Genomic DNA, 10,978 nt, shown 5'->3' with positions numbered 1-10,978 from the left:
CACGCCGTAGACAACAATAATGAAGTGCGAGCAACAAAAAAAATTCAATTCTTGACCAACCTATTCACTGGTTCGGCCGCTTCAGCAATAACTGGGCTTTCCGTGACAGAGCAGTGCTACAACGACGCAGAAGAAATACTTTTAAAGCGCTTCGCCGATCAATCCCTAGTTTGCAAAGACCACTGTAGGCGCTGATTGATATTTCACTTGTTTCGTCCTCAACTGACGTAGCTCAACTACGGAAGCTGTACGACGACGTGCAGATACACTACAGAAGCTTGAAATCGTTAGAAAGGAACCTTGAGACATACTGCTCCATGCTACGTCAGATACTTCTAAGGACGCTCCCTCAAAACATGGTTCTGAGGTACCAACAGCGTTACAAGAAGTCACCTGCTTCCTTAACATGCCAGACGCAGCATAAACAACAGTCGACCGACCATAAGAAAAAGTTTGACGCCCTGATGGACTTTCCTGAACACGAACTGGAGTAGCTCGAGGCAATCATTCCGAACCCGTCTAAGAGAACAAATTTTAAGACGACTGGCAAGCAAGAACAAGAATCCGCAAAAGGACGTTTCGAGCACCGATTTTCTGCAGCGGCACTGTATAAGGGAGTAATGACACGGAAAAGTGCCGCTTTTGCTCCGGACGACACATTACAGGATCTTGCTCATATAAGAGTATCCCAATTCAGCAAAAGAAATCACTCCTCAAAAAATACGGACGTTGCTTCTGTTGTTCGAGTCCAAGACACATTGCTCGATACTTCCGGAAGCAAATTGCTTGTCCGATTTGCAAATGACGCCATGTTCTCTCTATGTGCTACGCAGACGCGGATAATCATGGAAAGGGAAAATCTAATCCGCCCCCCTACAACTCCTCTCTGGACAAGCAGGCAGCGTGGTACTACTTCAAACGCTGAGAATCCAGTCTTCTGGCTCCTGTAGTACCGAAAGGTGCAGAGTTCTGAGAGATGGGGAAAGCAAGCGTAGCTTCCTCACTACAGAACTCTTGGAAGCTGTGGTGCGAATTCATCGAAAAAGAAGTATTGACTGTAGGGGTTTTTGGAGGGAACGAAACAAGCGAAACTCTCAGAAGAGTTCGAGTCCGCTTACATGACCCTACCAGAAAAACAACTATTAGCGTGGAAGCACTGGAGGTGAAGCCCATTTGCCACCAGATGATTGCAGTCCCAGGCGAGAGAATCATAAACACTTTAGAGTCGCACTTCATCGACACGGCTGTCGTGCTGTGCGGATCAGAAAGTGACGAGGGCATAGCGATTCTGGTCGGTTGTGACGGCTATTGGACATCGTGACAGGGACAACCAAAATAGTTCGACCTTGCATGAAAGCCGTTGAGACAGGTCTGGGCTGGACAGTTCAAGGGCCTGTTCCGGCTCAAACAAAAAGAGTACACTGCAAGAACGTCGTGGTTTAGCACGCAACTCCGTCTGATGTGACATCCGCCCTCAATTAATTCTGGGAACTAGAGACCATTGGCATAAAAGATCCGACGAACACTCCAATTCAAGATCAGGTCTTGAAAGACTTTAAGAAAAAAATACGACTGGTAGACGGCAGATACGAAGTTGCTCTCCCTAGAAGCAGGAAGTCGATCTGCGGACAACTTCGAGGTAGCGAAACGAAGGCTCACCCTTTTGATGAGGAAGCTATCATTGATCTCACCAAGCCTAGAGGCATATGATAAAGACATTCCGCAATACATCGTAGCTGGAACATGAGAAAACTCTCCTATGACAACTCCCAAGGATGGCCGCTACGATTATTATCTACCACATCGAGCCGCCATACGCGAAGACCACCTTACGACGAAGATACGCATCGTTTTTTGATGCATCTTTACACGCCAGAGGAGTCAGGTCGTTGAATGAAAATTTCGCTTTGGACCAAATCTAAACTCGGACATTTTCGCTCTCCTTTTGAGATTCCGGCAGTTTAAGATTGGCATGACTGCTGACGTTGAAAAGGACTTCCTGTGATTTACCTTGAAAGAACAAGACCGAGACTACCTACGCTTTCTTTGGTTTGAAAGCTGCCCACAGCTCGGGCAACCGCTTCCACGTCGAGAGGTTTAGAAGACGTCGACAATGCCGTTTGGTGCAACTTCAATGTCCATTTTTGTTTTGGCAATGTTACGACATCATTTGGAGTTGCATCAAAGTCGCTCCCCCCGCACAGCTGGGCTTCTCAGGAGATCTATGTAAATGAACGACTTCGTTTTTAAAGCTTAATCAGAAGCGGAAGCAAGACTCCGGTATCAAGAGACCTTGCAGATATTCAAGGCTGCTTCCATTACTTCAAGAAGTGGATTACAAATGACCCTAGCATAGCTGCAGTATTTCAAAATGGCTCTTCCCAGGCACAAACAGCGAGTACCATACCATCTCCTAAAGAATCGAAGGTGCTCGGTTTACGATGGGATACAGTGGAAGACAGATTTGGATTCAACCTTCAGGCGACCTTGACAACACACGACAGCCCAACGACAAAACGGCTTACTCTTCAAGCCATTGCCCAAATTTTCGACCCTCTTGGATTTCTAAACCCGTTCGTTGTCACAGCCAAAATGCAACTTCTAGACCTGTGGAAGCGAAACCTTGGTTGGGACGATGAGCTTCCGCAAGATATACTTCGAGTTTGGGAGCAATGCTGCCAAGACTTGTGCTCATTCAGTGGACTTGCAGTTCCACGCTTCCTGGGTCATGGCATGCGTGGTTGCATTACGAAAGCGAACTTGCACATATTCTCTGATGCAAGTTCTCAGGCCTACGGGGTAGCAGCTTACTTATGCCGGGAATTTGGGGAAGACTTGAAGTGTACTTATTCCTCTTGGCGAAAAACCGAGTCGCACCGATAAAGGAAGTGACGCTAGCTAAGCTAGAACCGAGAGCTGCATCCCTGGCTGCACGGATGGGCCGCTACATTAAGGAAAAGATGGACCTGAACATCGCTGAGACACACCTTTGCATGGACTCGTTTATCACCCTATGTTGGGTTCGCAAGGGAGCTTCTACATGGAAGACGTTCTTAAAGAATCGGCTGCAAGAAATCCGAATTCTCTCCACAGAAAATCAGCAGCATTACTGCCCAGGAACCGAGAACGCGGCCGACCTCCTAACAAGAGGAATAGGAGCGCGGTCGCTGATACAATCCAGGTCATGATGGGAAGGACCTGCATGAATTTCCTTTTCTAATCACTGGCCCTTCGAACCGACTAGTTTTGACGTGCAACCAGAATCATAAATGGAAGAGAAAGGCCACAAACCCTCAAACTTCAGATATCCAGCTCAAATACGGTGGCATCGCCAGATTCAGCTCGCGGTTACGACTACATCGAGTAGTCGCCTGGCTGTATCGATACATTCACAACGTGAGGAATGAAGATGGGATTGGTGGACTCTTGACTAGCGATGAAATTCAGAAGGCGGAGGATAATGGCATCTGGACTGTACAGGGTTCCCCATTTCGTAACGAAAGAAGTTGCATTTGGAAGGGACTGCCTCTGTCGAACACGTTGCTCAAGGCCTTCCGTTTGTTTCTTGACCATCGCTCTGTTTTTGCGCATTCAAAGTTAGATACCCGCTAGTGAGGAAGGCTTTGACGTCAAGAACCCTGTCATGATCTCATACGACGCTCATATTTCGAAGCTGCTGGTCCGACACACACATTTAAAACTTCGATACGCTGGTGTACGCGATACACTAGTTGAGCTTCGAGAGAAATACTGGATCCTCAGAGCTCAGTAACATGCGAAGACAATGCTCACCAAGTGTACTACCTGCAAGCGGTTTCATGCCAGACCGTTTGAACAAGAGGAGGCACCACTTCCTCGAGAGCGAGTTACTACCACGGACCTGTTTCTCACGTGCGGGATAGATTTCGCAGGACCACTATTTGTCAAGACTGACTCCTCAGTGAGCCGTGCCTGTATTGTAATTTTCTTTGCGCCACCGCAAGAGCCGTTTTTTTATTTATTTATTTCTTTATTTTCAATACTGCCAGTCTCGGGTGAGACCATAGCAGGTGGGCATTCATACAATTTCAGCACGAATAACAGCGATGGGCCTAACATTGGCCAACAAGCAAAAACAACAATAAACTGTACAATAAAAGGGTACCTCACACTCTCACTTTACGGGCAGAACCGCTGAGTTGTGCAGCATCGTCAATGTGTAGGTTACCCTCAGGGAGCCCTTGCGGGGTGTTACATAAGGGGAAGGTAAAAACAGTGGTATAGACACAACAGTGGTGTAGACACAAGAATACAGACAACAATACGGACGTGCAGACATGTAAACAATGTAAAGACATAGACATACAAAGTCTTTGCGCACTGTAGACCACCGAAGTTTAGTTTACGAAAAGCGTCCAATTCCCTCCACCCCGACATCCAGTTCACGCTTCAAAGCGAACGCGACAGCTCCCCCCCCCATCCCCCCTCCCTCTTCCTTGATGTCCAAGTGACGAGTAGAAGCAGGAGCTCTCCGCTCGCAGTAAGATGACGCACACCGGTCGTCATCCTCAGTTTAGTTCGGCTCCCCCCCTCGACCGAAAGGCCTCAGGTGTGTCCTCCCTATTCCCAGAGCGGCAACTGTTTGTTTCCTCTATTATGCCCGCAAAGAGAGCATAATCGGGTAATTTTTGACCCAACAACAAGAAAGAAGAAAAAGAGAACCACTGTAAAGGTTTATCTTTTCCGTGTCCGCCGCCGTAGGCAAGAGAGGGCGGCTAACTGCGAGAGGGCAACGACCGTCGGAGCCCTGGAACGCCGAAGCCAGTGCCCGGCGTGCCATGAGCAAGCGAGGCGCCAGACGGCTTATTCAGAAAAGAGGGGTGCAAATCGTCCATAACCATCAACGGCGACGGGCTACCCGATCCCCGCCCCAAAGAGAGCGCCCGGAAGGCAGAAACGAAGTCGGCGGACAGAAGAAAGGACGCAGCGCTGTCGACGAACAATGCGGGACGGGATACCAGAAAGTTGACCTTGCCGGGACGGCCGTCCTCGAAAGGGGAACGAACTGGGGGAAGCAGCCCCTCCCTTTGTTGCCCCACCGGGCCTGAATCATTCCGCTTAGCCCTGCCGACAGGCGCCCGTCCGTGTAGGAAAAAGGGCTACGTTCGTCAGCGAAGATCCCCGAGAGAGGTCAACCGCGCTGAAAGAATGCAAGACGGCACTAAAGTGGAGGCACCGCATCCACGAAGCCTCAAGGCCGTGCCAGCCTGGGAACGTCGGGTTTCTATTCACTGCGCTATTGGTTGGGCTGGGGTGCAACCATATCCAAAGGACATGTAGAGAAAACCGCAAAGTGAGTTCATTGCGTGGACAACAGATGTGCTTTACAAAAAGAAAACAAAACCAAACAAAGGTGGCATTGACCGGAATGTCACTTTGAAAGCAGGGCACTTTGTAGTTAAAGCAGGTGGCGATGGGAATGAGTACAGATATAGAGTGGTCTTCAAATGTTTTAAGTTCACCATTGTGATCAGTTGAGTCGTTATCCAGTAATATGCAGAAAGTTGAAAAGCATGCTGTATTTGATATAGTTGGGTCCAGTTCGTTGCATTCTTCCACTGCAAGCGGAAAAAGCGAGTATTGAAATGTATCATTAAGGAAAGAGTACTCTTTTAGTGTGTACGAGTGTTTGCGGCATTGAAGGCGTGAAGTCGAGAGTGATATATATTTCGAGGCATCTCTTTTCAGCCGATGGTGTAGTACCTGGTGTAGGAATTTCAAGCGCGCTACTCTTGCTCTGTCTAATAGTGTTGAAAGACCCGCAAGAAGTAGCAAATTTGTGGGCGATTAGTTACGGGTGTACCTGTTGTAGTTGAACCTCATGGCTTTTCTCCATACCCTTTCTATTTTATTTCTGCTGGAAATTGTGTGCGGAAACCAAACAACGTTGGGATACTCGAGAATTGGGCGTACGAACGTGGTGTAGGCCAGCAGCTTGGTACGCCATGGTGCAAGTCGCGAGCGGCGTCTAAGAAAAAATAACTTGCGCAGAGCAGTTGAAGTGATGATGTCGATGTGTGAATCCCACTGAAGGGTTGATGTTAGAGTGACACCTAAATATTTGTGCTGGTTGACTTTGGTAAGGACTGTTCCTTCAAGAACGTTGGAGAAGTTAAAGGGATTCTTTTTTGCTGTAATGGTCATACACACTGATTTTTTTTTTGTTGATGGACATTTGCCACGTGTTACACCATTCGGCAATTTTTTGGAGTGAACTATTCAGAATGCAGTGGTCTTTCGGACCCTTAATTTCTTTGTATATAATGCAGTCGTCTGCAAAAAGTATAATGTGACAGTCTAAGTTGCAGGTGATGTCGTTAATAAAAATGAGGAATAACAGAGGTCCTAACAGTAATCCCTGGGGGACGCCTGAGGCACGGGAGCTGTATCGGATGGTGCTTGGTCGCGAACAGTGTATTGCAATTGCTGGGACAGAAAACCAGTTCATCTCGAATCGGCCTCTGACAAGAATGCTGACCACCCTGTTAGAGCACTCCGTCGTTTTTTATTTTGTCGTGGGTTATACAAGACGGTATGCACATACCACGGACGAACTTTCAAGAGCACATCGAGAGAACTTGGCACAATATGGAGAATGATAAAGGGACGCGGACGTACAAGCGTACTTCGCAGCGCCATCGATTTCCTCGAAATTCATCGTGCAGAGAGCTCCATGGTGGGGTGGTTTTTATGAACGGCTGGGGAGCTTCAATTAATCGACGTTGAAAAAAATACCGGGATGGCAACTAGTTAACGCCGAAGAGCTCTCCACGATCATCACTGAGGTTGATGCGATCGTCAACTCCCGCCCTATGACTTTCGTGTTTAGCAGTATATCAGAGCCTACCCCTCTATCACCAGCGTGCTTTCTTGTCGGAAGAAGGCTCACTGCACTAACTCCGTCAGATGACCTAACTAGCGAGTAGGCTTCCATGACCCTGAAGAGAATGTGGGAGAAAAGAGAGCGAATGCTGCATCAATTCTGGATGCCCTGAAAAAACGAATACGTGAATGAACTACGTTTCCAAAGCAAGACACGAAATGGTTCAGCAGGTCTTCTAATGCCCAACACAGTTGTTCTGCTCGAAGACCCCAACAACCCAGGACTTCTTTGGAGCCTCGCTCGCATCGAACAGATTCAGCCAGGTCGCGATCAAAACGTGCGCTCGTGCACCATTCGCTTTCCAAGTGAACTCGTTAAAAGGCGGCCCATCCAGCGTCTTTACCCTATGGAAGCCGACTGACCTCCCGATTTCGGAGGCCGGGAAGATATAGAATCGGCTGAAGCGTTGCTACAAAGCTCCATCACCATCGACAGCCATTGGCCTGCGGCTGTGAACCATCTTTACAAACTGAGGCCAGTCTCCTTTGGCTGGCATAAATATCATCAATGAATCGCGCTTCACGAGCGCAGGCATTGCTTCTTTTTCTTCACCTTACCCTCTGACGTTCCATTAAATGAAGGTCGCTTCTCTCCTACCTTGACGCTCGAGTCTCGTCCTTGGGGGCCGACGGATCCTACAGCACATATATTTTTGTAGTAAAGTTGGTTCAACTTTGGGGTTCAGAAAAATTTTCGCTCAAGACATCCCATAAAGTTGTTCGCGTAGTTGGGCACGATTCTGGTTCACAGTGACGTTCCGCTGATGCGGACGTAATTGACATCGTAAAGCTCGAAATTATTAATCTGGGAAATAAAGTGAAGGAAGTTTTCACGAGTTCGAGAATTGATAGGTTTCTCACCGGGCGACTGGTAATACGCACATGATACAGCGATGATTTATTTCATTCATTTATTTTGCATTCATTTTATTTTTCACCTTAGGTAAATTTCATACATGAAAGCCAAAAAACTGCTTGGACCCATAGCCAGAGGCCAGTGTAGGGTCCAATCTAGGAGTACACGCCACAAAAACAAAAGAAAAGCCAAAGATAAAAGTGGTAAACCAGGAGTACAGGGCATTCCAACAAAATCTAAGCACAAAAAAATGTGGTAAAGAACACTGTGTACAAAAAAAGTAGGGCATTACACTTGCATATTTGGTTTGCACTGTGATGAGTGGCTCGGAGGGGGCACGGTGAAAGTAGTGAAAGAAGATTTCACATCGCGGGAGACACCAAGTGGCCGCTGGGAAAAAGACACCATGAAGAAGAAGACGAGGGCGTGGTGCGAGCAAGCGCTGCGAACCGGGAAGTGCAGGTCGACCGAGACAGGCACGGTTGGAGTGGGCATTCTCACGTCAGACGTCCGGTCGACGTGCCGTCCGCTACGAGACCGTCGCCATCGGTGACCAAGGCGAGCTTCCGTCTGGGTGCCGCTCGGGCACGAGTGATCGCAAGGCTCTGCCGCGTCGTCACGTTCCGGCTCGAGCCAGGGTTTTTGCTGCTGCGAGGCCGACGTTCGGGGTGCGTCAGCGGCTCCATGCTCCTGCTCGGACCGACGGGTTGCTAAGTCCTGGCCACGACTTCCGGGCCTGGTGTGCTGTTGCGCGGAGGTGTTCCGGAGCGTCCCACACCAGCTCGTTGGTGACCTGTCCGTGAAACGGCCGGCCAAGTTTGCGAGCCTCACCCTCGACGACCACTGCGCCCCAACGAGACATACCTGTGTGACCTTCATCTCCTTGAGTGGCTAAATATGTTGTAAATACATTCCGTCCTGTGTGTGCGTACGGCATTCTTCTCATTGGGTTCTGCACAATCCTAGCGCAACAGGAACAATATAGTATACGCATATATTTATTGATATTTACGATCACGTGCGATCTCAGACTAATACACTTGCATTCTTATACACATATAAGAATACAACAGTGAGTATACAACTTTGATAATACAAGCAGTTTGAAATGTATAGAAGAATAACAACTGGTAAATGTTATTTCCCAAGACCTTCTAACCACGATATAAAGGATTACCAAGTGCAGATCCTATATTCTAGAGCATTCTCCGGTTACGGCGGTTCCTTAAGAAAAGACAGAAATGTTTTTAATTTTATTGGGAAAAATGAAAGCCGATTTTATTTCCTGGGGCAAATTATTCCTTATCTTGGGTCCGATGAACTGCAATCGTCGTTCTCCAAATACGTTATTGGTCGGGGGTAGGTTGTGATTACCGGCTAGGGCATTCCTGGTGGGGCGGGATGAGGAACACAGTATGGATGCATTAAAAGGGCGGTTATATCTTATTACAATATTCATCGCAATGGCTGTTTTCTGCTGACGCAAACTGTCAATGGGTAAAATCTGAAGTTTGTGAAACAATGGTGCACTCGGGTGATCATGGCTAGAGTGTGTTATTATTTGTATCGACCGCTTCCGCAATTTCCGTAATGGCTCAAGGTGTGTGGTTTATGTCCAACCCCAAGAATCTATGCAGTATGATAAATGACAGTGGACCAGTGAAAAGTACAAAATTCTCATTATTGCCTGGTCAGAATAATTTTTTGTTTGTAGTAATACATGGCAGCAGGAAGATAACCTGGAGCAAACTGAGTTCATATTCGCTTGCCAGGGTAAATAGTAGTCAATAACTACCCCAAGGTATTTGAATGAGGTGGTACTTTCGAGTGCAAACTTATTTAGTTTTACTTGAATACTGTGTAAATTTATCGGCTTGTGTGGTGAAGGTATTATTATGTATTTCGTTTTTTTCACGTTTACAGTAAGTTTATTTGACATGAACCAATTTAATATATTTGCTAGTTCAGCATTTGTTTTTATCTCAATTTCTTTTATACTTTCCCCAGTAACTATCAATGCTGCATCATCAGCATACATAAGCATCTCAGAAGAATTGATATACAGCGGTAAGTCGTTTACGTATAGAATAAAAACAAAAGACCAAAGACAGATCACTGCGTAACCACTCTCCGTAACGTTCTTTCGGAAGAAGTGATGTCGCCAATGGTAACAACCTGACTACGGTTGCTGATGCAACTAGAGAAGAATTCGAAGCTCTTATCTCGAAAGCCATAGTTTTTTTGCAGAATGCAGTGGTCGATGGTGTCGAATGCCTTTTGTAGGTCAAGAAACACGACGGAAATTACCTTGTTATTATTTAAAGACGTGTTGAGTTTTTCGGTCAGAGCTAGAACTGTGGTGGAAGATGAAAATCCCGGCCGGAAATCATGCTGTAGCGGACATAGTATTGTATATTTTTCCAGGAAGTGGTTTATTCGAGAGGAGATTATTTTTTCGAAAATGTTGTTGATTATACTGAGCACCGATATCGAGCGGTAGCACGAAGGGTCGGATCGATCACCGTCTTTGAATGCGGGAAATATTTTGGCGGTTTTTAGAGGAGAGGGGTAGGATGAAGTGGCTAGCGAATGGTTAAAGATGCGGCACAGTATCGGGCCTAATATGTCTATGTTGCCTTTGATCAGACGCGCCATGATTCCATCCAGCCCAGGAGCTTTGTTATTGCCCAGTTTTGCTACAGTGGATAGCAACTCGCCTAACTCAATGTCGTAAATAACGAATGTATTGCATATGAGATTGGCTAAACATATATCGTCGTTACAACCTTGATGACTTGACACCAAGGACGGGCCAATACTGGTAAAGTAGGAATGGAAGCTTTTAACCTTGTTGTTATCTATGGCTAAAAGAAGAATTTGTCGCGCACCGGGATTGCCTGTAAGACCTTGTACAATTTTCCATAATTTTTTGTATCAGCATTCGCATGTTCAATCAAAGCGGAGTAATAGTCCCTTTTGCGTGCGCGGATTATCGGCACTGAGCCATTCCGTAATCTTTTAAACTGTCGTAAATATTATTCATTTTCTTTATGTTGCTTCCATTTATTATACCAGAATTGCTTTTTTTAGGGTTGCAAGGATGTCATTAGCCATCCAAGGACAGATAGGAGCTTTGTAAAAGCGAGAAGATATGGTAACGTTAGAGTTACTGATTGCTGTCTTTAGTGTTACAATCAGATT

The sequence above is a fragment of the Haemaphysalis longicornis genome, unplaced genomic scaffold (genome assembly GCF_048455015.1).
Source record: "Haemaphysalis longicornis isolate Haplotype H1 unplaced genomic scaffold, Haemaphysalis longicornis Haplotype H1 scaffold_11, whole genome shotgun sequence".
Classification (NCBI taxonomy): domain Eukaryota; kingdom Metazoa; phylum Arthropoda; class Arachnida; order Ixodida; family Ixodidae; genus Haemaphysalis; species Haemaphysalis longicornis.
The sequence above is the reverse complement of the archived record's forward strand: the minus strand, read 5'-3'. Positions refer to the sequence as shown.